Consider the following 27,182-nt stretch of genomic DNA (forward strand, 5'->3'; position numbering starts at 1 on the left):
AGGAAGAAGAAATTAGATTCTCCCACTGATCTTTCTTTCACATATTCTCCCTGTTTCCATTCTGTTTGCTGTCTAAAGCATTTTGTTTCCTGGTCCTTCCTTTCAGTTTATCTTTTCTTACATTCTGCTCTTCTTTGAAAAGTTTTGAATGCAAGAACAGTTTCTGAACCTACAATTTAAATGGGTTTGAAGTCACTCTTGTCTAGTGCATTTATGGGGATTCAGGACCATACAAACACTGTCAAATGCTGAAGCATTTGTGTCTAAGCACGGGCAGGGTTTTCTGGTAGCAGCAAGTAGAACTAAGACACAGCAATGCTCCAGCCACCTGATTGTTTTCATGCCTGCAATCTGAGTGGCTTGATGAAGTAGAACAGTTTTAAATACTTCGGGAGCTATGACTGCAGGCATTAAAAAATCTAGCATTGTACTATAGTAACATAATGTGCTGTTTCCTTCCTGGAGAGCACAGAAATAGTGGCTGTTGTGGTGTTCAGTTCAGCATTTTATTGGGTGTAAGTCCTCAGCTGGCATAAACCATCTTTGTTCTTCCAAGTTTTAACCAGACTCAGGAAAGGAACCAAATATAACATGGTTATTAACATTCCTGCTGTGGGGGAGGTGGTGTGAATCAGTATGATTCTGCAGCTGGTTTCATGGAACCAATTTGCACCATTTTTTATGACAGCAGATATAAAACCAGGGAAGTTTTGGAATAAATCTTATCAAGCTAGATGGCAATCTGAGTGTTGAGAAAGGATGGCTTTTTAGCCAAGTCTTTGTTTTGGGTTTGATTTTTTTTTTTTTCTGTAAAGGTATATGCTTAACTGTACACCTTAAAATGTTTACAGCAGCCATTGGGACCATAGTAACTATACTTTGATTTTTACAGTCAGAACATCTCTACTTGCCCTGCATTATAGAGCATAAAAAGACTTGTAACAATGAGTGGTGTTATTTGAGCATTTCTTGTGAAATCATTTGAGCTGGTCTTCCATTGATAGAGTCAAATCTGGCATGAAATTAAATCCAATTCAAGAACCTCATGAATAGCAAGGGAATGTCTGCCCACTAAAGTCCTCGCAATTACCTTGTGGTCTTTATAAGATGGGTGTCCTGAAAACCAAAGTGACAAATCTGTCTGTGTTTGAGTGGTCATCTATGCCTCAGTAAGCAGACTTTAAAGACAGGTTCTAAAAGCCAGAGGCACTCAGATAGACTCCATTAGAAAACCATTCCATTTCCCTTCATGGTCGGAAGATTTACTATCTTAGGGGCTTTTGCTCCCCAGTCAATAGTAGTGTTTGATAAAGGGGAGGGAGAAGAAAAAAAAGGGGGGGGGAAATGCAACTTGGATTCCTAGTACAAAGACTCTGTATGTAATATATTTAACTGTCAAGAACCTTTTCTTGTGAGTAATGTGCAAGCTTGCAAGTATGAGAACTGAAGTTGTCAAGAGTTCTTGTAGTGAGGGCGTTGCAATACCACCATGACAGGTGGTATTGTCAGGTCTCCAAACTACATTTTCCTTAAATTTGTGTGAGTATTGGTTTATTTATATTTCATTTTTATGGTGCTTTTATTTTGTTTCCTGGATTTTTGAAACACAAGAGCAGAAGAACCTATTCCAAGACCTGGACAAAATGTAATGCTCCTGTGGACAGATGGCAGGATCCCACAGAAGTCTGGGGATCACCAGTGGAAATATGGTGTTCATGTAAATAGATGCAAGGCAAAAGGAGTGAGTATCCTCACACAGTACTGACACAAAATCCCACAGATGCATCAGTTAGTGTACTGGCCAAATTCAGTTCCCTTTTTCTTCATTTTTTGTTCATTCCCCAAATGCAGAACATAACGCTGTTGAAGTCCTCTGGCCTGTCATTTTCACAGTGAGATTGGAATTTGGCAGATAATATATAACAAGCAAACTTGATCCAACTATGTGTGTTTTCTCCAAAAGCTGGGCTGGGCACATAGCAAACCCTTTCTGTAAAGAGGGTTTCTTCTTTAATCCTCTATAACCACATCTCTCTCCAGACCTCCGAGAGCCTGAAGGCTGCTGTTTGGGACTATCCTCTTTGGTAATGCAGCAATATAAATGCTTCTAATACCTGACATAAATGCATCACTCCAAATTTCAATATCTCAAAAAGAGCCTGGTATTCTGTATGTGGGCACTCACAGATGAACTCTGACATGGGGTGTTGAGCTCTGCACTGTGGATAATGCAGACAAAATAGTCTCCAGGTGCTTTGCTGGCTTTGCTCAGATTCAGCCTATGGAGTTGTGTTTCAGTCCTGATGCAAACTGCATTATAAACACTCTGTGCTTCTGCTGACAGCAGAGAAACCACTCTGGGATAAACACCAGCATTAGCGCAAAATGTCTCTAAAGAATTCAAGTATTTCATCAAAAGATTTATCTTTTGGTTTCTGTGGTTGTTTAAGGCTGTGCAATGACCCATAGGCAGAAGCTATGTGATGGATAGTCCATCAGTATTTCATATCACCCCAGCAGCCACCCTCTAGAAAGGGAGACTGGAATTAAAAGTTTAATATTTGTTAAAAGCTGACACTTTTGTAGCCTCAAAGTTCCAGTTCCTGAGGGAGAAGAAAAAAATTGACTTACAGGATATATTTTAGAGTTGTGACTTGAAAAGCATATTTTATTTGCTTTGTTTCCTTTCTGAAAAATCTCAGTCCAGGAGAGAATTAGTGCTAGTCCAAGCCAGGCAAGTTCCATTGAAGTCAAGGCAATAGTTTAACTCTTCACTTGCAAGCCTGTCCCTTAGTCCTTAATTAGTTAATGACTGAGATTAGATAGGCTGGTCAATGATTGCAAGGGAGGCGGAAGCAGAGTTTACATTTATATTTCAGTCAATGTCTGCATTAATGTGTTAATTTATTGCTGCTGGCACTACAGATAAACCTGTGTGTGATCTTATATAAGCACTGAAATTTCCTGAGAGAAGCTGAAACCAGAAAGTGCTCCCTAACCAGGTAGTAACTCCCACTCTTCAAGTCCTCCTGAAGGACTGAATCCTCATACTTCCCAAACAGTTAAACAGAGTCCTTCTGCAACACAGAGAAAACAACTAACTCTATTGAAATCAATGAAATATTAGCAGCAGAATAATTTGCTCTATTTTAAAATTATGCTTTGTATTCCAGACCCCTTTTTCATTTGATATAGTGAAAAGGGCAAGATAATTCTTTCAGATGATTAAAGCATGAGTCTACTATTGCTTCTTGTTCTTAAATCCTTGGTAGCTTTTGTTCAGCCTAATAGAATTATTCTTTGCACTCTATTGATACTTAATATTTATTAGCAACTGCATTTTATAATATGAACATCCATCTTGATCTTATTTATAAATCAAAGCCTATAAAAGAAAATAACATTATAGCAATATCAAGATTAAAATCACACCCTGTATGTGTCAGTAATGTTTCATTAGAGACCAGAGCTTGTAAGTAGTATTTTTCAGTGGCAACTGGTGTGACACAGTGGGATTATATTTTCAAGAATTCTTATCACAGATTCTGCATTGAAAGATATGAAAATGCTTCATTGTTATGTTACAGCTTAAGACTGCTGCACAATAGTTAGAATGCTCAAATAAATTTATGTAATATTTCAGTATTGGCAAATTTATTGCAGTATTACACTGACTTTTCTGTTGTAATAAAACATAAAAATCTAATCATACTTGACTAATTAAATGTGTGTTAAAACAGATAGTTATGGGATTATGTTATTTAAAAATACGAATTATTATACACTACACTTATTTCTATGAAAGTATACCTAATGGACAATAGAAAATTATGAAAAAATGCTTGTTATATGTGTTGCTAAATCAAACAATTTAGCAGAGTTGGACTGGGTTCTGCAACCTTTTTTCCAAATACTTTTTTTATTACTCTGACTAACCCCACTGATTTCAATAAAGATCACTTGGAAGTTAAGTTTGATAGTATAAAAAAGGGTACCAGAACCTTTGTCAGGGGGAAGTGGTAACTACTCCTATAAGAAGTAATTCTACATTTCATGAGATTTACTACATATTATTCTTTATTTTTTCCTATTCATACTCTCCTTCTCTCCAATAGAAAGGTCACTGTCTCTCATTTTGATTTGATTCCAGAGAAGTTGAGAGAATTGTCAGTCATGTTAAGTGGCCAGGAAAAACACAAAATTTCTAGGGTGTCTCACAAGAAAATACACAATCATGTCTATCACACAAGCTGCAGGTGGTATCATGAGCACCAACATTATCATCACAGTAGAACTGATAGCAGCCAAAGCTCACCCTAGAATCACAACTGCTTTTCATCTCACCTGGGCTGGTACTCTCTTAAAATGTAAGTTTTATCTTTAATTACTTCTTTGTCAGAGGGAAGAAAAATGGAGGAAGAAACTGGAAAGAATTTGGCAAAAAATATTGGGGCTGAAAAGTTACTGGATCTTGACTGTGAGGTCTCCCTGCTGCTCAGGATGAGACTTTTTGTGGCACAGGGGGAGCAGAGACCAGTGCTGGTCTGTCCAGAGGAGCCAGGTCCCCATGAATGCAGAGCATCACCTCTCTGTAGAGGCTGTGTCCTGGCTGGTGACATGGCAGAGTCACCGTGCACTGATCCAAGCTCTGTCATTCTGCATTTTGTTTGGAACAGCATTTCATTGCTCTCTGATACTCAGTAGTGGGATAGGAGTGGAGCAAAACCTAGCAACACAACAAACACAGCCCAAAATATTTCAAGGTTCAGCCATAGTCCTTCTTTCCTACAAAAAAAATTCAAACCCAAAAAGTGCCTCTGAGGATGCTGTAGGCATTTTCTTTGCCCATTACTCCAGGCTCAAAGTCACATCTCCTCACAATAATGTTGCACATAAATTAATGTTTTCACAAATGGCTTCTAATGTTTTGGCATTTCAATTTATACAGCCACCATGAAGTTCAGTTTTTCACTTCTTTAGTACCATTTCCATATTTTTAAATACTCTCTAATATTAGATTGTCATCTGTCAGATGAGTTGCAGTAAACTGAGTGAAATAACATCCATGGTCTATAGCAATTTAACTGTAACCCATGGATCTTAGAGTAAAATTCCTGGAAAGTGTTAAGTGTTATCTGCTATCTCCTGACAAAGATTTGAAATGAATGACACATCCTCTTTTTATTTTCTTTAGCTAAGAAAACAAGGGAAAAAATAATGGAATGGGAAAAAATGGGATTACTTACTGCCCTTTTTGGAGGTGATGGGCTGGATCCAGTGTTTTCTGGTGCACTAATGATTTGTTTGCCAAGGAAAAGGCACAAAGTGGGTTGGGACAGGACCTGCTTTCTGGGTAGGTGGGAGAGCCCCAGCAGGCACCTACTCCAGCCAGACCTTGCTGGCATGGCTGAAATCCTAGTAGATAAAATAGGATCATCCCAGAGTGTGAGTCTCATTGGAGGTGATACTTCAGCAATAATAACAAGACAGTCCACAGAAATAATTAAAAAATGAGATGTATTTTCAATTGCAGAAGATTTAATAGTAAAGAAGTTACAGGGAGTAGAAGATTGCCCCTGAGAGACAAGAGAAAAATGGAGATTTTACTTCATAAAATTCTCTGAACTTAAACTCAGGCATAGAGTCCTGTAATGTCCAGTGGGAATAATTTGCTTTTTTGCAGTTGTCTGATATTTTTCTTTCAAAGTTTTTTTTTTTTTTCAATTTATTTCAGAGACACTGCAGAACCAAATCATGTCTCTATACATCTGTGTGACATTGATTTTCTTCCTTAATGAATTACATGGGATTTCTAGCTGATTCATTCCTGTACTACCATTATCCCTAGGTTTCTTGAAATTTTTCAAGGGAAAGGCACAATCCACAGCTTGATTACAACTGGGGTTAATGCTGGAGACCTGTCACACGTATTTTAATTAGGAGCAAACACGAATTAATTTCCAGGATAAAATACTGATATATCTTACCATAGGTCTTTAGGGGGTCAATAGTTTCATGCTTTCCCAGAAATGAGTCCTGCTAATGTTAACATTGATTAAAACACTAAAGATAATACTTTTCAGATTATGGTATATGTCATAGTCTTTCTTCTGGCAAGATGATGCATTTAGTTGCTGGCTGCAGAGATAATTACCTTATGGATATTACCTTATGGGTATTATGGAGAATAACTGATTTCTACCATGGGGATGTGTATCTGTGCACATGGAGCACTGCATATCTTGTTGGTACAGAGAAAGAAATAGGAATTTTTGTGTGTGCCCATAGACATAGATGTGAGTGAAAAGAGAGAGGCAGATTCTTCCATCAGAAAACATTTAGCTATTGACAGAAGCATGTTGCTTTTACACCAACTGACTTACATGAATGAAACCAGTGCCTAAGGGTCCAAACCAACAGGCATGAAGGCGAAAATGAAGATGTCTAATTGGGGCATGTGCAACAGAGGATATGGTATCTAGTAAAAGCTGAGAGTAATATTAAATCAATTGTCCTTGAGACATGTTCTGAGAGCTTACAAAATAGAGTAGGATAATTTTGTTGCAACTTGTATTTAGCACCTAGCAAGAATAGATATTTTTATCATTGATCTGTGCTTTTATTTTGTTAATCTGTGTTTGATTCTAGGTTAACTATGAGCTATTGATTCTAATACTAGTTTCAACTTGAAATTTATACTTTTTGGAGGGTTTACTCTGGTTAAAGGACTGTGCACAGAAATGTTTCTTCACTTTTTTCATCTATATCAAATCAAAGATATTGTCTCTCCCTAGATCTTTTATTTGGTTGTCTTATTCTCAAAGCAGCCTGTCTATCAGAGAAAAAGAAAGTACAACAAAACATGGGCAGCAGTAGATTCCAGGCAAGCCAAAGTCTTCTGGTGGTTCCACTTAGTGCGTTGTCTCTTTTTCTCTTCTTGGCCCCAGGTCAGTTCCCACCAAGGAGAGGAGCTGTTCTCTGTGTGCTCCAGGGATCTCTCATCACTCCAGCAGGATCCCTGAGACATGGCCAGCTGCCAAAAAGAGGGAGTGGGGAAGTGACCTCCCCCTCGGAAGCAGACCAGAGCCTTCCTTGGGTATGAGGACAAATGGGAGTGCAGTCTGAAGGGCAGTGACCTCTAGAGCACCCCAGAGTTGTGAAGATAGATAAGGGATTGAGTGATAATTCTTCCTGGTAATTCCATGCTGGGTTTTTATGGAGAAAAGTTCATTTGTTGAGCACTTATTTAGGGGGTTTGGAGAATTGGCAGATAACTACAGACCTTCAGTGTCAGAGAACCTCCAAAGCAATTAGTGTAAAGCACATCTGTCTCAATTATCTCCTGAGATCATGTGGTATCACATGGGCATATGGGCAAGAAATAATTCTTTCAGGGTTCCTATAAAACATGAGTAGTATTAAGAAAGGACGTTTGTTTGACCTAAGAAGGAAATTCTTCTGTAGGTGATAGGAGAGGTTATGCTCATAGGTAATGCGTGCAGCATGGCAATTACAGATGCTTAGGAACTAATTTATTGAAACTAGTGGAAAAGGGGTCACTTCATTAATCTTACAATGAAAAAATAATTTAGGGGAAGAGCTGATGAAATTTTCAAATCACGTTTTTTATGTTTTACTTAATAAAAAGAATTGTTTCACTTTTGAGACCATGGGGGTGCAGTGGGAGCCAGCTCCTCCCTGGGGACCTGGAGCTGTGGGGACCCCTGGGGTGGCATGAGCTGTCCTGCTGCCCCAGCAATGGAGCAGCACAGGCTGGGGGTGGGGGCAGCCCCCCACCCAGGCACCGCCTGGGAATGGCACAAGGCCAGGTCGGATCAGGCCCAGTGAGGGTAAGAAGGGTCAGACAGAGCCCCAGGTGATGTAGGTCATGGCTAAGTAATACAGAAATTAATATCATGGTGTGCTTGCAATGATTTGTCAATATTTTTAGCCATTCTAAATGTTACTCCAGTAGCTTAATAATATCCCATCAGCTCTATTATGAAATGTATTTTTTCTTTATTACAACTTCTTCCTGCTGGTACACTGTGTATTTGATAACACCTTATGTCATATATATATAAACATATTATAAATATATAAATATATATATATTTATTATATATATTTGTATAAATATACATATATATATATATTTCATCTACTATCATCTGATTTCTTTTTTCTACTCAGATTTGCTCATGGTAACATCTAGTGAACAAATACTGTCTCATTGCTTACTTGCCCTCTTCAGGTCACACACAAGGGGGGTAAAGAAAGGTCATTACATTTCTGCAAGTTTATGAAGCTGAGAGGCAGCACAGTTTATAGATTGATCACAGTTGCAGGTGTAGTGTCTCAGTGATCAATACTGAAACATGTTTCTGGAGGCACAAATTTGCTGTGCATTTAAACCAAACATACTTCACTGTATCTTCTGATTTCCAGTAAGAGTTTAGAAAGACTTGAACCTTAGAATTATTGCTGAAATGGTCACAGTAGTGCCGAGTGGAAAAAACAACTGTCTCAGGGCATACATCTGCTGTCAGATACATTTTTCAAACGGAGATCAAAGTACCAGAAGTTCAAATTTCATGAATCTCTGTAGTTTAATATCAACATATTTTTAAAACACATTCGTGTTTATAGGTCTGTGGGGGAAAGGGTTTGGAGGGAAGTGTCTCTTTCTGTAGGTACAATTTTTTTGCTAACAGTTTATATGAATTATTTTGATCCATTAAAAACTACACTGTTTATCTCACACAAATGTGCAGAAGACTGAAAAAAAATTGTAAAGCAGTTGTGAAACTTTCTTCCTGTGAAGAAAGGAGAGAAAATTCACAATTCCATATCTGTGGGCTGTCCTGAGTGTAGTGTGATTCATCTGGTTATTATCAGACCAGCAGAGGCAGTGCTCTATTAGAACCAGTGCCTTATCATAGAATTTACAGTTGCCCTTTGCTCAGAGATTCTTTCATGGTAGATCACAGTATCCTTCTCAAGCAGAAATAATGGTGAGGGAAGAGATCCCTTTTGTTTAGCAGTTACATTCAATAGCTCTGGGGCCGAGTGATGGTGTTTAGTAATCAAAGGAAATTCAGCAGAATGTCTTTACTCTGCTCCCATGGAACTTCAAACAACTTCCTGCAAAGGGCTGACTGTGGATAGGAGTAGAAAGTAATTTTACTGTTGTAGTTTGAAGAGTTGAACTATCAGATACAACATAATTAGTTGGTTTTTTACAAGGAATGATAAATATTTTTTTGCATTGGCCACTCACTATCCAAATCAAATCCATTCTGTTTCTATTTTTCATTCCACAGCAAGAACAAATACTGATTTACATATCTCAAACATCTTTTGATGTGCCATCCTGAGTCTTTGCCTTCCTTAAAAACACAGCAATTTATAATTAGGCTTGATTTGTGTGTGCTAATGAGTCGCATGGGTTTGAGAACTAAGGTAGAGCCAGTAAAGATACAAGATAGGTAAGCTGAAAAAGTAGCCTGTTGGTGTTTGTTTTGTGCTTGTTTACTTTCCCCATTTAACGTGATGTTCTTTCATGCTAATTTGTAGAACAATATTAGATTTTTTGCCATTTCTTGCCTAAATCAAGATTCTTGGTTTATATGTAGATTCCTTCGGGCTATAATAGTAGGAAATTTGATGCAGGTGTGTGATTATTCAGCTCATCCAAAGTGCTCTATAAAACCCGGTGTCTGTGGCAAATTAAATGGGGGGAAATTTAGATTTTTTTCCCTAAGTACTAGAAGGACAAGATGCTTTTTGTTATGAAATCACAGAAGAATTCATTGGAAGTAGCTATTTTTGAGAATCTAGGAAAGACTAGAGAAGTTTTTGAAGTGACTGGAAGTGAATGCGGACATTAAAGTTACTCACTGAGAATAACTGTTTTAAGAGGGTGAAAAATATTTTTGTGTCTTAAGCCATTTATTTCCTTTTCTTTCTAATGCAAAATATGCTTGAATTTGTTCCATATAAGTGTAGCATTTACTTACAGAACAATTGATAAAACTTGTTGTTGAAAAATAGTATCAGGAAAATATTTCATTTCCAAAGGATCTATAAGACAGTTTGGAAATCAGGGAAATACACATGATACAATGAAAAAGAGTGAAAATTATGGAAATCTAGGTATCCAGTGAGGGTTACTGCTACCAATGCTGGCACATTCAAGGGAAATGTTTCCTGGAAAGAGAATTTTTGTTTGTTTGTTTTTAATGAAAGAGTGAGCTTCAGAAGTGGAGTGTTGGAAGTGGCATTAGTTAAAGCTCCTGTTGTAGATGAGGTCAGGATGTAGGGCTACCTGAACTGAATCCAGTACAGTTAATGAAGCTACTGCATAGTGTCTGAGAGCTACAAACACCATTATTTAAGTAAGTAAAATGTCTAGCAAACGGGGAAAATTTAGAGAAGGATTTATGTTAGTGCTACACTTGACCAAGATAAAATAAATTATTTCCTACCTATCATTACACTGACAATGAGAGTTATTCCCTACATTTTCATCATAAATTTCTAGTTATTTTGATTTGTGCTGGCTTATGCTTCATATTTACCCTGGATTTCATATATCACGTTTCTAATGTATCTTGAAAAAACTGTTAAGTGGTTTAAAATCAGCAGGTTTGGGGAGTCTGGTGAAAATTTTCAAGTTTTATTTATTCTAAAATGTCTGGTCTAGCCATAGAACTGATGAGCACAATTTTTCATAAATGAGCTGTGTAATGTATTGGTGGTTTTGAACATTCATTGAATGACTGCATTGAACAGTTTGCCTTAAAAATTATTGAATAACAGCAGTGACTTTAGTTCTATGTATTCTATGCTCAATTGACAATTATGAAGCTGCAGATTTTGTTTTCACTTATCACTGAGATGCTATTTAAATTTTGAAATGAAATTATTCTTTAGGTAACTTGGTTCATATTGTAATTTATTCATAACCACTAGAAATCAACATCTCTAAATGGTGCTGAATCCATAATCCAAAATATGTTACAGCAGGAGATTGTCAGTCTTAGTTGCTGACTTGATTGCATAGGACTTTGACAAGCAGATGCTACTAGGGAGACATTAGCATCTTAGGTGTTTTTTAATGAAAGTTATTTATGGGTAAACTTTCTTCTCTTCATTTCTGAAATATAATCTTATTAAAGAAAATTCCATTTTTTTTCTCTTACATTCCCATTATCTGTTTTTGTACAAAAGTAGGTTGTATTTATTTTTGCTGTTATGCAAGATTTGAAGCAAATCTCTGTGGTGGTAATACATTCTTCTTTGATCAGATAAATTCTTTTTAGGCTTTATCATAATATATCCACAGTGAAGTCAGGTTCTTTTTCAAATTAAAATACTATGAAAGGATTTTGACAGTTACAGAAGCAAATGCTATCTACACTTAGTAACTAGGACACACAAACCTTTTGCTGTCCAGATAATCTCACAGAATCATTTCATTACAAAATGTCACATCAGAAATAGCATTTAGTTTTTTGCATGCTGCTTGTTACCTTTATAGAGCAAATATATTTGCATTTTCCCAGCTTTCTTCATAATGTGAGGTTTTTTCATAGAGAACATTGTATTTGTGCTGTGCTCTGATCCACTTATCAAGCACTTGCTGTGTTCCAGATAATTTTAACAAGTGTGATAGTGTGTAACTGTTAAAAGGAGTATGGCTGCACAATTCCTTCAGTCCATTTGCTGAGTCCCCAGTGATAGCATACACTCTAAGTGTGGAATGAAAACCATATTGCAATTTGCACCTGCTATTAGGGTTTCTGTTAATACAGCTTCCTCAGATGAATGACAAGTGGAAGTGATTTTTTTAGTTTCATCCTCCATGCTTTGCTGCAGAGATGATGTTGGGGCAGGTTTAACATCCATTTTTAGAATCTCAGTAATCTGCATCTTCATTTTATTCTTCAGCTTGTATAGCAGTATTATGGAAATTATTACTTCTGTCTAAACTCTCTCAAAATGCATTTAATATTACTTGAGATTTATGTAGCCCAAATAGATATTTCAAAACTGTGTAATGCCCATTTTTCCTTGGTAGTTTTATGTGCTCAGATACATTCTCTACTGACACTGAAAACAGGCTCCTGAAATCCATCCTGCCCAGGTACTGTCAAATATCTCCATTTCTGGAGGTCTGTAAAACTCACAGCAGTGGAATGCAGGATTTAACAGAGAAGTAAAATTTGAAATAAAGAATAAATACTACGGGTAATAAGAAAATGCTCCTAAAGTGGTAAAGGAAGGGGTAGAGGTATATTTTTATCTGCTTGCAGGGATGGGATTGCACCTGCATATGTGTCCATAAAGGCTGTTTAACCCCCATTGCTGCACTGCATAAGCAGCAGAGGATCCTTCCCAGGACACTGCAGAGCCATGCTCTGCCCTGGGAGGCACAAAGCTGGCACTGAACGTAGTGAGGAGAATGAAATGGGTCCCCTTTTGTGCTGGCAACTGTTGAACTTGTCCCTTCTTTTCAGTTTCAGAACCTGATATTTGGACCTGTTGTTGTTGGATGAGTTGTTCCTGGTGGACAGCTATGTCCACTCCACAGCTGCAGCCATAGTGTAGAAACCGCTTTCATATTTTATTGTTCTTGCTTTTGAATAATATATCTATGCCTTCTGATGTGTTCAGAGCTCAGCTTTGAAACCCCCTACATGATCCCCACTGCCTTGCAATTCAGGGCAGTGACACCACACTATGGGGCCTGGGATTTGACACCAAGGCCAGTTCCCACCGACACCTTTGTGTTTATCTGCCAGCAGTTCAGTGACATGTCCACAAGTCTTGGCTTCACAAGGCTCTCAGTGATGGGAGTGGTTGGTTTTTTCGGTTTTTTGTGTCTTTAGAGGTGGATTTTTTGAGACTAGCTAATCTCATATCCAGTGATAGCAGTGCCTCCTAAGTTGTAGGTATACCCATGAGGGCAGAGCATGACTCTGCTTCCATTCAGGGACCATGCCATGTCTGTACTTCTCTCCATCTGTATTTTTCCTGTGGAAGCCATATGATGGTTTTTAGTAGGTTGTTTATGGGTTTTGTTGTTTTGTTGTTTGGTTGGGTTTTTTTAACTCTAGAAATTCCTGTACAGAGTAACCATCTAGGCTATGGAGTTAGCAGAACCAATGCTAGACCCAAATTTGAATTCAAGGTTCCCAGTACTTTTGTAGAAGTGTACTGTGCCTGACCCTACCATCTGCCCAAATCCAAGAGTCAATGAAGTGACAGATCTACCTTGAACATTATCAAACCTGGAATCCAGTGGTTTGTGGTGGGTTTTTTATTGAGCATTTTCACTGAGTGTCAGAGTCCTGTAAAAACAGCTATGCTCTCAAAGCTGTTGTAATAAGGAATATTGGCAAAACAAAGTAATTATAGTTCAAACATTTTCCATATTCCATACTGTATGATCTTTTTCTCATATTAATATGATATTTCTCTTTTCATTGGACAGGGTACAATGAGCTTAATACTTTTTTATTAAATTCTATTTTTAATAATTAGAAATAATTCCATTCTTTTCTCTGTAGAACATGCTTTAGTATACTGCTTACATTTACTTTGCAGAGGAAATGCTGGGTGAATATTTACTGCTCAAATGAACAGGAAATAAAAGGTCCTTTTTTAAATTTGATGCATGACATGGTGTCCTGAATAGGAAGAGTCTGAGTATTATGAAAGGAGTGGCATCCTTGGTCACCTTACAGCTGCAGAGCTAATCAGTAAGTTGGCTGTGAGCCTTTATCACAATGCCATGCACAGGAGCAAACCTCAGATGTAATTATTTACCACAGATCCTTTCCAGACTTCTGGAGGATAGTTACTGCATTTTGGATTCTAAATCACGGTAGATGAGCTCCAGTCTTGTGTTGGAGTAATTCTTAAACTTGCTTTTGGAGATCTTCTGCAACTGCATAATCCCTCCACACTGATCATGGTGCTCAGTGTAGGGAGTGCAAATGCTGCTGTGAAGTGTAATGGCCTTAGAAATATCTCACATAGTGAAACTCACAAAGCAGTGTAAAACAGATATCTTTCCATGATAGAACATAAGTCCAAAATCCACCAAGCTGCAAAAATCGCTTGTTATGTGATGTTAATCCTGGCAATAAGAAAAACAATAGTAGGACTAACAACAAGCCAGTAGTTCATGAAAAACAGTGCAGGAGTTCATGACATTAGAAGACATTAATCTACCTGCAACTAGCTGAGTATTTGTATAGTTGATGCATTTCTTTTGCTTCTTGCCAATATATGAAGTGATTTTAAATATCTATTCAGGAAGCCAGCTGGAAAAGATGTTGTCCAAATCAAAGATTTGTTCTTTTTTAAGGGAAACTATAGGTTTAAGTTTTTTTAGATGTGATCCATACCGGCAAGTTTTTCTGCCTCCATTGGAGAGAAAATATCATTACAACTGAATGAGGTGCAAAATGCAGTTGATTTGGATATCTAACTGATTTTTTTTTTATAATCTAAGAAATGTGTCAGTCCCTTATAATGCAGGAAGTAACTGGTTTATATATGTACTTTTCTGAAATATAATTTAGGTACATGCTAGACTGTGATTCTTAACTCTACATTCTGATGAGAACAGTGATGAGGGAAATTCCCCAACTATATGCAGGTTGCTTTACAAAGGCATAATTATTTGTATTTTTCAGTCCCTAGAGGCTACCACTTGTACAATAGTGAGGTCTTGTGTGGACACAGGCAGGGAGAGCCTCCTCTGCTCCACAGTGCTTAAAGAAATAATGGGCCAATCAGCAAAGGCAACTGTGTTTTTTTACCTGTGAAGGAACTGAGGCAAAGTGATGTCAGACACTTTATAGTCTGTCACAGAAAAAACCTGAAAAAGCCTATGCTTTTCCCTCATATTTATTTAATATAATGTCTAAATATAACTACTAGATTCACACCACTGAGTTCCAACAGTTATCCTGTAGTATAAACAGGTCCTTCCAAGCTGTGCATACTGAATTCTTTCCTTATCCTTTTATTTTTCTAAGCTGGAATTTAAAAGGAAAAAAAAAGTATTTAAACATTTATGCTGGAGATGAGAGGAATTATTGTGTTGTTGTGGAGAAGGATTATCTGATTTGCTCATGTTTGTTGCTTTGAAACAAACCTGTGCTGCAACCATCTAGTCTAGAGGAAATAATACAGTGAAAAAATAATTGCACAGCCCTGGATGAAATCCTGGATCAGTAGAAGTCAATGGAAAAGCTCTCACAGATGGCAGTGAGACCCAAATTCTGCCCACTGGTTTCACTGCTGTTAGAAAACTCATGTTAAAGGATGTGACAGCTCTCCTGTGTGCTGACTGACTTGTCCAGCAGTAAAGTCAAGTCAGAATGAGAATTTATGGGCTTCATCTGCTTTACAAGGATTTCTTTCCCCATTCTTGATATTTAAGCTAAAATCAGAATCAAGTGTAGATTTTTAAATTAGTTACTCCGAAATTTATGGTTATGCTTCTTTACCAACTTTATTTACAGAAACTTGTATAGCTCAGGTGGACTAAAACTGCGAAGTTGCCCATATGTACCTACATATGTTATACACACACATAGAGATCCTACACTTGTATTCTACCAGCTTTATTTATCTAAGTTTTTATGGCTCAGGTGGCCTAACTAGAAAGTGTTAAGCCACACATTACGCCTGTTATGACATTCCTTTTAGATTCGTATACATCCTTCAAAATAACATTCTCAAATTACAAGGGTTTTTTTTGTTGTTGTTGTTTGAATTTCTAAATTCTGTTAGTATCCATCCAGATAAAATATTTCTTGTCAGACCTGTTAAACAAATTTGAGTTTCATTATTGATTTTAAGCACATGTTCTATCTCCTTACAAGGGTTATAACCAAACATAGGACCTCAGTGTCTTACTCAATGCAGTCTTTTGCAGTGTCCTGTGCTACATATTAAACACCATAGTTCCAATAGCTGAAAGATGCCTAATTATTATTAGATAAGGAACATAAAACTGACTGAAGAACTTCAAATCACTTATCCACAGCAGGAAAATCCTACTTCCAGCTATGTTGGACTAATAATATTAGCTGATAATCTAGTAATAAATGCATGATTTGTGAGAAAAAAATTAGGAACTTTGAGTTAATGGGGCAATTTCAGACTATTTGAAACGTGTTCTCAGCCTCATTTTCAGTTATAATTGACCCACTGATGAAGCAAGATCATCACACTATGCAAAGTTGCTGTAGTTTCATTGACATCAAAAGGCAAATTTAGAGAGGACACAAATCCAGCTTGTAGGCTCTAAAAACAAGAAATAAAAGTCACTGCCAGACCAAATAATTTCAAAATTGAAAAGAGAGGACTGCTCAAAGTAATGTCAACCATCTGGGAGAGAGACAGCATAGAAAGAAAAAAAATGTCTCTGTCCAAGTTTTCAACTTTTCTAAAAAACAAGAACATTGGCAGGAGTTCAAACAAGAAGGCTGTGAAATGAACTGATAACTAGTCAATGCCATACACACTGTGGCAAAGAAATACAGTAAGATACTGCTACCAGCAATAAATGGACAGAGCTGTAGGCAGATGGTAAAGAATATGGGAAAGGAGGAGACTGGTAAAGATACCTGCCTGATAAAGCAAGTAGTTATAAGCAAAATCAGTCTTTTTGTTTACAGTGATCACTACTGGCTTGGTGAGTTTTGCTTGGTGATTAACTGTAGCTGAGAAAGCACTTGTGGATGCTCAGTACAGAAAAAAAAAGAATAAAAATAAAAGCAGTTTTGACTGTCTTCAGGATGCCTCCCAATTGATAGACATTTAGAGCTTCAGGAGTGATCACCTGCTCTAGGAGATGGATCACAATCTGATCAAGTGTCAGGTTAGAAATGAGGCTTTTGCCTTCTTCTGCCTGTTGCCAGGTTGTGTGTTGTTTGGAAAGGCTGTGTGTTGTGGGGAGATGGGTTAAAGGGACTGGAAAGGAGCCTCGAGGTTACCAGGCTGTGACTGTGCACAGGTGGCTGGCTGTGTGAGGAAAGAACTCTTTTCCTTGAAGGTAGTCACTAAAAGGGCTGTTGCCAATGATAACTATGATCATTTGGGGCATTCAAATGCAGGTCAAGGTAAATAAAGAAATTATTTAAATATAGATGGATTACTGGCAGTAGCACTTTGCCAAAATGCAGCAGATCTTTTCATGCTTGCACATGCTCTCCCACTTCCACAGAATGTTGGGTCTCAAGAGGACAGTCCTGGACTGCCTTCACTCTCTGAGATAGCCAGCATTTGGGATACCCTTTGGCTAAACTAAGGTGAAACAACACCAAATGATCAATTTGAAACTTTTATTTGTGACATTTAAACCTTAAGTTTTCTGATAGGTTGAATGGCCCATTATAGCAACAATTTTAACATTTCTGAATAGCCCATGGCACTAGGGAATTAAACTTTTGATGAGAGGAAGAAAGGAATAAGGAAAGATGGGAAAACAGATGTAGAGAAAGAGGTCTGGATCACCACCCACAGTTCCAGCAGTATCACTGTTCTGGATTCTTTGGAAGGTGGGTGCATGCCCCACCCTCTGAGTTGCACTATTTATAGACTAGCCCTCATTCAGACACATTTTTTAATTCTCAGACTTCTCAGAAAGGGGCTGGGGGGGTAGCAGGTCTTGTGGTCTCAGTCTCCCTGCCTCTCTCCCTCTTGTCAAGTGCATTGCTGCCTTAAACTTGGTTTTGGAGATAGTTACCCACGATAAGGAAGTTGGTCCCTGAAAAGCTCTATCCTGCCTCCACAAGATCCTCTTTTCTCACTGCACCTTATCTCGTTGGCATGGTAACATTTCTTTTCTTGTCTGCCAAGTGTTTGAGACATTAACTCTTTCAGGTTGTCAGTCTCTCACGCCAACCCATGGCTCAGTCCGTCAAATCTCATTCCTGTAGAGCTCATCTTTTCCTAGGATGGTGATCCCTACAAACAGGGTGGAAAAGAAGCTGAAGAGTGTAGGCAATTAGTCATACATTGTGCTGCTGCCAAGCCAATCATCGGAATAAAACCCCACACAATAATATAAGCCAAATATTCACCAACCCCTTCCCCATCCTGTGAATCTCAATGGTTTCAGCAAGAAGCTGAACCTCTGAAACTGAATAAGGAGGTATAGTATAAACCATCCAATATTTAATGACTAAATCACTTTGTGTGGCGCAGCCAATAAACATTACATTTGAACAGTAATTTCTTCCACCCTTACTAGATTTTAATCTATCAAGGTTGATCCATTGATTCAATTGCATTAGGGATTCCTGCATCTGAATATCCATCTCCTCAAGCTCTTTAACAGAATTTCTCCATTGTGCTTTAGACCATTCCTGCAGTGAATGCTGTTCCCACAGGATTGATCATGTTGCCATCAGCTGACTGGCTGCAGAAAACTATTTGGTGCAGATGAGTTGGCAGTCTGCAGTCTCTGCTAAGTTATCCATTTGGCAGCTGATTGGAAGGGCTCTCTGTCCCATTTTCTAGTTATTACTCTAAAGCCTGAACCAAGTCTTGCAAGGACTTAATAATTTTGCTTTCTGCTTGTTGGATCACATGCCTGTTGTGCTGGGCAGTGACTAAGGCAGCCCCCAGTACCACTTAGACTGATGCTTTTCCTTTTCATGTGTTGATTTTCATGTCAGTATAGGTGTAGGGGATTGTTGTTAATTACATGCTCTGCTTTGAAGCAAACCTGGCCATTCTGGATGTTTGAGAATTTGAAATTTTTGTATTGGAGCTTCTTATGCCATGGAAAACCATTTCTGCCTGGAGCACTCAGAAGAGTGCAAGATCCTGTAATGGCTTTGTTGCAGCACATAAGGTGTAGAATGTTACTTTTGGAATGCTCATCACATGGCAGTAATTATCTTCTGTTAATTGGAGAAATATTGCTTGATTTAACTCTGTGATGTCTTTCACAGCCTATAAGCAACATTTCTTCTTCAAAAGATGTTTCTGAAATGTGAAGAAGCTCAAGCAGTGACAGAAAATGCAATGAGTCACTCATGACTGTTACTCATAAACTATGTGACCAACATCTAAAGTAAAATTCTGTATAAAATTTTCTGTCTGAAATAATGTCTAGAAGTGACATTTGCCCTTTAGATATACAGATACAAACAAAGGGTAAATTAATCATAGTGAATGAGTAATTTTAAAGATTACAAGCTTCCACAGTATTGTTATTATGAAAGTTTTGTTCCCTGAAGATGCTCTATACCTGATAAGGTTTTAGAAATTTAATTGAAAAAGTTTAATAAAGAATTAAAATTATCATGTGCCCTTTTGCAGAAATAAAAGTGAACTAAGAGATTCTTTGTGAAAGAAGCTAAGGTGAATAGTATGTTAGTACTTCTTTGAATGCCATATCAAGTTCTTGCTATTGTTAATAAAATTATGGTTGGTTTACTGGATAGAATGATTTTAAAATAAATAGCTTTGTGCAGATATTGCAAAGATTTCAATATCACTGTTTCACAGTGTTGAGATAATGGGAATGAAGATACACTTAAAGGTCATTGTTTATGCTGCAGTTATATGCTTTGCAATGCCTGAATTATGATTTTAAAAGAGTAACCAAATTCTTATAACTTGCAGGATTAATATTCTTTCAGATACCAACAAACATACATCAAGGTAGATAATAGAAAGTATTCTTTCTTTTCTTTTAATGTATTTTTTTAATATAAATACAACATATAGTGCATTCAGCTGTGGCTCATGAATAAATCTTGAGGATGCACGAGAAATCAGAGCATTCAAATCTGATTTTCAGCTCAAGGACAGAAAGTTTGAGTTGAATTTCTTTAGACCATTGGAAAAAGGTGGTTTCATTTAACCCCTTCTCTGTTAAAAATACTTGCCCTAGCTATCAGTGTAGAGAATCTGGGGAGAAATTGTCATAGGTACCCAAGAGAGCTAGCATTTCAATCACACTTAAAGATGGAATAAAGCCTATTGACTTGCTAACAGAACTCCCTTGGTCTTAGAGATCCAGCAGAGCTGAGTTCCACATCATTCACTGGGCTTTGGCTCCTTTATCTATTCCACCTTTTTTGTATGAAGATGTCAAGAGATTTAGTCTGTTGTTACACTCAAACACCGCAACACGTCCACAATATACCTTTATGATTTCATTATATTTCACCTTGGTATTCTTAGCAATGATCCCATCTGTTTCTTGATAATTCATCCAACTTTTCTCAGGTGAATTTCTCTGTGATTTTTATAGTAAATTCTTGTGGTTTTCTGTAATATTCTTCCATGTCTCAAAGACATAGTGTGCAAGAGAAGGTTTTAGTCTCCTTATAGGTGTCATAGGTCTGCAAGAGGTTTTTGGTCCTTTTTTGTTTCTTGTAGTGTGATGAGGATTTCAAAAGTATACGAAATCTGTGTAAGATTTCTCTTCTGAGATCAGGAACAGCTCATAGGCATTATTACATCTTTAACACACCTTTTCCCTCCGAGGGAAAGTTATTTTCTGAACTTTGACATGAACAACCCACTCCTTTTTTCAGGATTGTGTCTTGGGTGGTTGCCAGTTGCAGCATAGGAGAAATAAGTGTACTATGGCCTTAATTTTATAGTTAATATTCCTATGAGGCCTGAAATTAAGCATTGGATACAGGCTTCAAGTGTTTATGTATAAGATGAAATACTGCACTTGGGGGCTCTGAAGGTGCATATATGTAAAAATAGACTTTTGCATATTATTATTTGGGACAAGTAGATTAAATATAAAAAGAAAAAGGGAAAATTTCAAAGGTGAGAAAATATATACAGGATGACTCCTCATTAACTTATCAGCAGGAAGACATCAATACCTTCCCTCCCCAATCGTGATGTTCCCCCAGGATGCAGGGCTAAGGCTGCACAGTTGTGTCCAAGCAGTGAGCAGTTTGTAATGGGTGTTATTGTCTGCCCTTTGCAGGCTTCTGGGTCTTGAAATAAACTAAAAGGTACAAGGTGCCATGTCAAATGACAAAGTTTTCATAAAAATCCTTTTAATGTTAAGGAGCGCTGGACTTGTGCCAGCTCTCCCTAGAAGAGGCCCTTTCAGCCGACAGGGGGCACAGACACAATCAACTAATGGATACATCTATATTACATCTTAATATTAAGATACTATTTTTAATCATTTTAAGTCCCTTTAGGTTTTTTAGTCTTTCAATAAAAGAAGGGGGGAACTCCTATATCACCAGCAGATTGTTCCAGTTTTGAAACAAATATTCCCTCATGACCCAAAATGGGAAGTCAGCTATTCCCAGGCACTGGAGGATCACAAAGGAAGGGTAGAAAGATGGATATGGATATTTCAGAATACTGTTAAACAATATTGTTAGAGCTGTTCAATCTTCTTGATTTACTGGGATCTGTAACCAGGCTTAACCTTTCCTAATGTATGTTAATTTAGAGGTGCAAGAGGATTAGCTCAAATATTTAAGCTCCCCATTTTCTTCTTTTGTATCAATTCTGATTTGGCCAACAAACACTGAGTAGTGCAACATTTAACAGCTAGCTTTGATAGCTTTTAGTGTGCATGACACCTTTATTCTTGTTCTTTTTTGGTATGGTACACTATTCTAAAGTACATTGAATCTGTCTGCCTGTAGGCAGATTACTGATATTAAATGTCCTAAATCCTATTCTAGTAAAATTTTCAGCCTGCTGAGTATTTATCTGTATTACTTTTTTTTAACCTAGAGAATGAGATGTTCATGCAATGCAGTAATGACTTGTTATAATTTAAGTCAGCATATGCTTTGGTAGAGTGTTTAAGGGAAGGAGCATAGCAAAATAAAAATAGATTTTTTAAAATTAATCTGATTAGTCATACAATAAATCAGTACATACAATAAATGCAATGACATCATATTTTAGAACCTAAGTGGTATTTTCCATAATATATAGAATATTTTTTTCAGAGTAGTTGAAAGTTCTTTAGCCATGACATTTAACAACAATATAATGGCTTTATTAAAAAAGGATATAATGGTTTTTTCTTCATGCTAGAACGCTTGTCTGGGTCCTTTGCTCATTTACAAAAGATTCTTCTTATTATGGTGTACAGTGAATATCTGTGTTGTAACTTTCTCAATATGCAGTATAGGGGAAAAAAATTCCTAAGCCTCTATTATTTGTAATGGGATTTACTTTGTAATTTATGCTTTCAGATGAAGAAATTGAAATAAACCAGAAAATGTGATCTTCTAAGTTTTCAGGTACTAATATTCTTTAAAGTAGTTCTGAAATTCTTCCAAGCATTTTGTATTCTCAGCTACTGAAAATCACAACTAAGTCATCACAGGGTTATTGTGAGCAACATATGTAAAAATGACTGTAGTGTACATCTAAATGTGCCATTCATATGCCCAGATATGGCTCAAAAGTCTATGGCTGCTTATTTATAATGAATACCTGCTTAGGCAGTAAAGATTAAAATCTGATTATGCACATGCTGTCAGTACTAATATTTGTACTTAATTTGATTTACAGTACACCAAATAATAAACCTGACTAAAATTATAAAAAGTTATATGTACAGCTATTAATATGCTCTTTTTAATATACCTTATTCATTTGTGAAAAGCATACTAACTGAGTTTTAATGTTGTTAAAGCAGGTGAAAGGCATGTAAATCCAAGATAAAAAGCAGTGAATACTCTTATTTAACAGTAATATAGATTGCTTTTACAGCCCTTTGTTTGAGTCCATTGTGATATTATGTATTTCAAGAGATGAAAAGAAGTCTAGGTACAATTAATTACTATGAACTGAAAGCATCAATTTAGCAGTATCCAGTCCTTGGTAATGGAAATCAGTGATGGGAAAGTAGTGAAAAGGGGTTTGAATGTTTGTTATCCTTTGATGCCAGCCCCTCATCACGGCTGGGAGGAGCCTGTGCTGTAAGGTGTCACATATGGGCTGTCACAAGGTGTCACATAAGGTGTCACACGTGGGTTTAGCTGAGCAGTTTCAGACGATGCCAGCGCGGTGCTGGAAGGGATCCCCCGGGGGTGAGTCTGCCTGGGGCTCACACTGTGCTCCCACAGGACAGCTGTGCCCAGCTGGGGCTGTGCTGCCATGCCAGGCTCTGCCAATGCTGGCACCAAAACCTCTTTCTTTAGGCTCTTTTTGTTTCTCTGCATATCAGCTCCAGCTCATGGCAGCTGCACGGGTAAAATCAGCGGGTGTTTGCCAAACCAGTGAGTGTAAAAGGAGGGGCCAGGCTGGGGGAGTGGAGCCCAGCTCCCCAAACTGGGGTCACAGGTGGTGCCATGACAAAAACAAGGTGGGCGTTTTTCTGCCCTCACCCAAAACCCCTGTGCACCCTTCCTGTCCCAGAGGCACTGGGGAGGGACTTGGCTCTGCAGAGCTAGGGTATTTTCATCCATCACAAGGGCACTATCTCACAGTCTAATCCGCTCCCTACAAATTTAAAATACCTACAAAAAGCACCTTGGAGATCCTGACAGAAGCTCCCAGCACAGTAGTAAATCTCCTAGGGCAGAATGCTCAACAAAGAGAATGGGAAAATAAATTTATCATTTCAATATCCATTAGTGGCTATCTGTGCTGCTGTACACACATTAATAATAAAAAAATGTTAGGCTTATAAAATAAGGCATCTGCACATTTCTGAAATATATTCATTCTGTTATCAGTACCCAAACTTTATGATAGATCATCATGTAATTTCCTGAGTGTGCTGTTCCTTAGCTGGAGCACATATATACATCTGCCATTAACAGGAAATAAATATGTGCCATTTTGGCATTAAGATTCATGTCCCAACATGATATCAGATATTTTTTAATTTTTTAACTGATACCTTCAGTAAACCAGAATGCCTAAGGACTTGGATGATCAGATAACTGTTAGAAGCACATGGAATGAAAATGCTTTTCCTTTCAGTGTGTCACCACCATCTGGTACATTCTTTGGAGTGGCATTATTTCTACAGACTATTAATAGGAGCTACACACCATCTTGAGCTGTTTCTAAATAATTAACTCCAAAAGTCATATTCTTGGCTATATATTTGATACTTTTTTTCCCCTCCTCAGACTGAAACTGTTCTATCTTTATTTTTTTTTCTTATCTTTTCTTATCTATATAATATACTTCAAGCTGTTGTGTTGGAGTTCCTTAAAAACCAAAACAAGAAAAACCCAAAACCCAGTCCCCAACAGAGCAAACAAATAATCCTCCTATTGTTTTAAGGAGTAATATAGTATATAAATAACAATGAGATCTCCTTGTTTTTATTCCAATTATTGGACTGTGTGTGATTAATTTATTACTATATGAAATATGTTTACTGTTTCAATAGTTTACTTTTCTTTATCATTCAATTCTGTTAGGATTTCCTAACAGTATTTCCTCAAAATTTCAACTTACATATCTATATGTGCACACACTTGTCAATGCTTTGCAGAAGGGATTATCCAGGATGTAAAAACAGAATAAAATACGGAATTTTTTTTGTTAGTTTTTGTCTTTTTATACATAAATAGATAAAAAGCAAAGATCTGTCACACTTTTGTTCAAGGTACTCAATGCATTTTTTCTCTTCATATTTTTTGCCCTTTCGCTGAATTATTTAGTGGCTTAGTCATGTGGTAGGAGATTGTTTTATTGCAAAGGAGGCAGCTCCCCATGAGACAGATTTGAAGAAATTTTATTTCCTTTTTTGAACTGTATATCTGCTTGTGTCGATTGAAAAATGTGTGCCTCAAATTGTATACATGAATTTATTTTCAGTTCCTCAAAGATTGATTTTATGAAGCTAGAAAATAATATTATAGATTATAAACATTTTACAAACATCTGTCCAGTACTCTGCTCTAAAATAGTGGTAGATTCAAAGGTGCATGGTAGGTCTTTGTGAAATAAATTCTAAATATGTAGGGCTCTTTATTTTTAGGGCATTAGTGGCCACATAATCTGAGTACTCTAATGCATCTTTGAAGTGATTCTATCTCTGTAAAGGTTTAATAATTCATAGTTTTTATTAGCCTTGCCTAATAAATAAAAATATGATTACTATTATTAAAAAATAATAAACTAGAAATTCATAACAGCAGAAAAACAGACATAAATTAACCAATAAAAGCCACTTTCTTTTCTAACAGGAAAGTTATTTTTTAATCATCTTTGCACATTACTGTCAGTGCACCCATTGACATCAAGTATTACACTCCATAGTAATGATCTGAGTCCTCTATTACTCATAAAAAAAATCAGTGTCCAAGCTGTTGAAACAATTATCCCACTACAGAAGCTTCCCATGTTCCCAGAGAATGTTGTAAGAGATGGTTGTTAGGAAAGCAAACAAAGACAGTTTCACATGCTCGTGGAACACCATAGAATTGGCAGGGATATTAACAGCTCAGCATGATTCATTTGTCCTTCTTGAGTGCTCCAAATCCATCACTCCACATGACAAAATTCACATTTTTATTGGATTTCTGCTTCTTGTAGAAAAGCTACATTTCCATTTTTAATAGATTTTCAGTTTTCAGAATAAAACTTAATTTTTTCGTTATTGCTAATCACTTAGCAATTCTGCACAAGCAGTGTAAATCTTATTAGTTTGTTTTTGTAACAGTACATGCACATGAATGCAGGTTGCTGAGCAAAAGGAAAGAGGTCTAATTAACCAGACAGTTAATTGCTAGGACAACACCAATCTTTTGTTTGAAGCAATAACATTTACATAATACAGCAATTCCAATTTTTGATCTGAAAGAAATAGTGTGAGCTCTTATTAAATGGTGGAGCTGCAGGGCCCATCCTAAGCTCATTCTCATCAAGGTAAATAGAGGTTTTCTAAATATTTGAGTAAAATCTCAATCACACAGGAGCACTTATGGTTACTATTGGGATGTACTTAGCAGGTAGACAGAGCTCTATTGCTAAAGTTGTCCAAAGCAGCCTACACTAATAAATATGTAGTTTTGGCAGTGTAATAAAATTTTCTGTTCCTTTTACTGTTTCCAGACAGAGATTGTTAGTCTTTAAACCCACGGACAGAAGTAATTAAAACAGTAAAATCTATAATTTAGACTGTTTTGATCCAGTAGAACTCAGCCCTGAAGAATGACTAAATAATGCAAGGGGTACTTTCTACAGAAAGTTATTGACTTTTAATTTGGCTTCTTTTTTTTCTGGAAGGGGATGCAGGAAAGAAACATCTTCAGCTGTCTGAATTGAGGTGTCTAGTCCAGGGTCCTGCCATAATCAATACAGAGTGGGTGGTGCATTGCTAAAGCACCACCACTAATGGATAAGTGGGAGTGAAATGCAGTCACAGATTACCCTTGCTTAGGACAATTTGCATTATTTTTCCATCTCTTGAATACAAAGATTTTTAAGAGAGTTTGGACAGCTAATCAAGACTAGTTACCTGGATTACCTCTTTGGAGCAAACTGAGGTCATCTTTTAGGAGCAACAGGTATTTATTGACATCCAAAAGCCCAAGCAATTGAGTTTGGTGGAAGAGCTACAATTCCCACAGCTGTCTTCCTCCTGCTCTGCTGACCCAGAGGATCACCCAGACAGTAACTGCTCACTCCTGGGCTGCACAAATGGGAGACATTCCTTGAGGCTCAAGTAAAGATGAAGAAAAATTTCCATTTAGGATCATGACTATTAATATCATGCTCTTAAGATATTAGCTTATGCTTTCAATTTCAAAGGAAGTTGTAAGAAAGGTACCCAAGTGCCAGTGTCCTTTACAGACCCAGTAGATGAAATCTGTAGTCTTCAGCCACTCCTTTTAGTGTTTGGTTTTTTTCCACTTTGACCAGACTTTAGCTTGCATGTGAAATTTTTATTCCTGTCCCAGACTGATTCCTATCCCATAGCCTCCACTGAGGCTGGCTCAGGTAGTCTGGTTTGCATCCTTCTCCAGTAGGAGTTACATATTATTTCTAGTCTCCATCAGGTAGCCTTTATGCAAATTCTTGTGGGCACAGGGGCCAGCTGAAGCTGCTCATGCTAAACATGCCGTTGTCCCTGTTTTACAAGACACTCCTGACTCTGAGCAGGTTTGATTCCATATATTTCTAACTTCATTTACATCTCAATAGTATCACCCCCATGTGTTTGCACA

This window comes from Passer montanus, unplaced genomic scaffold (assembly GCF_014805655.1).
Source record: "Passer montanus isolate IOZ18808 unplaced genomic scaffold, ASM1480565v1 scaffold45, whole genome shotgun sequence".
Lineage (NCBI taxonomy): Eukaryota > Metazoa > Chordata > Aves > Passeriformes > Passeridae > Passer > Passer montanus.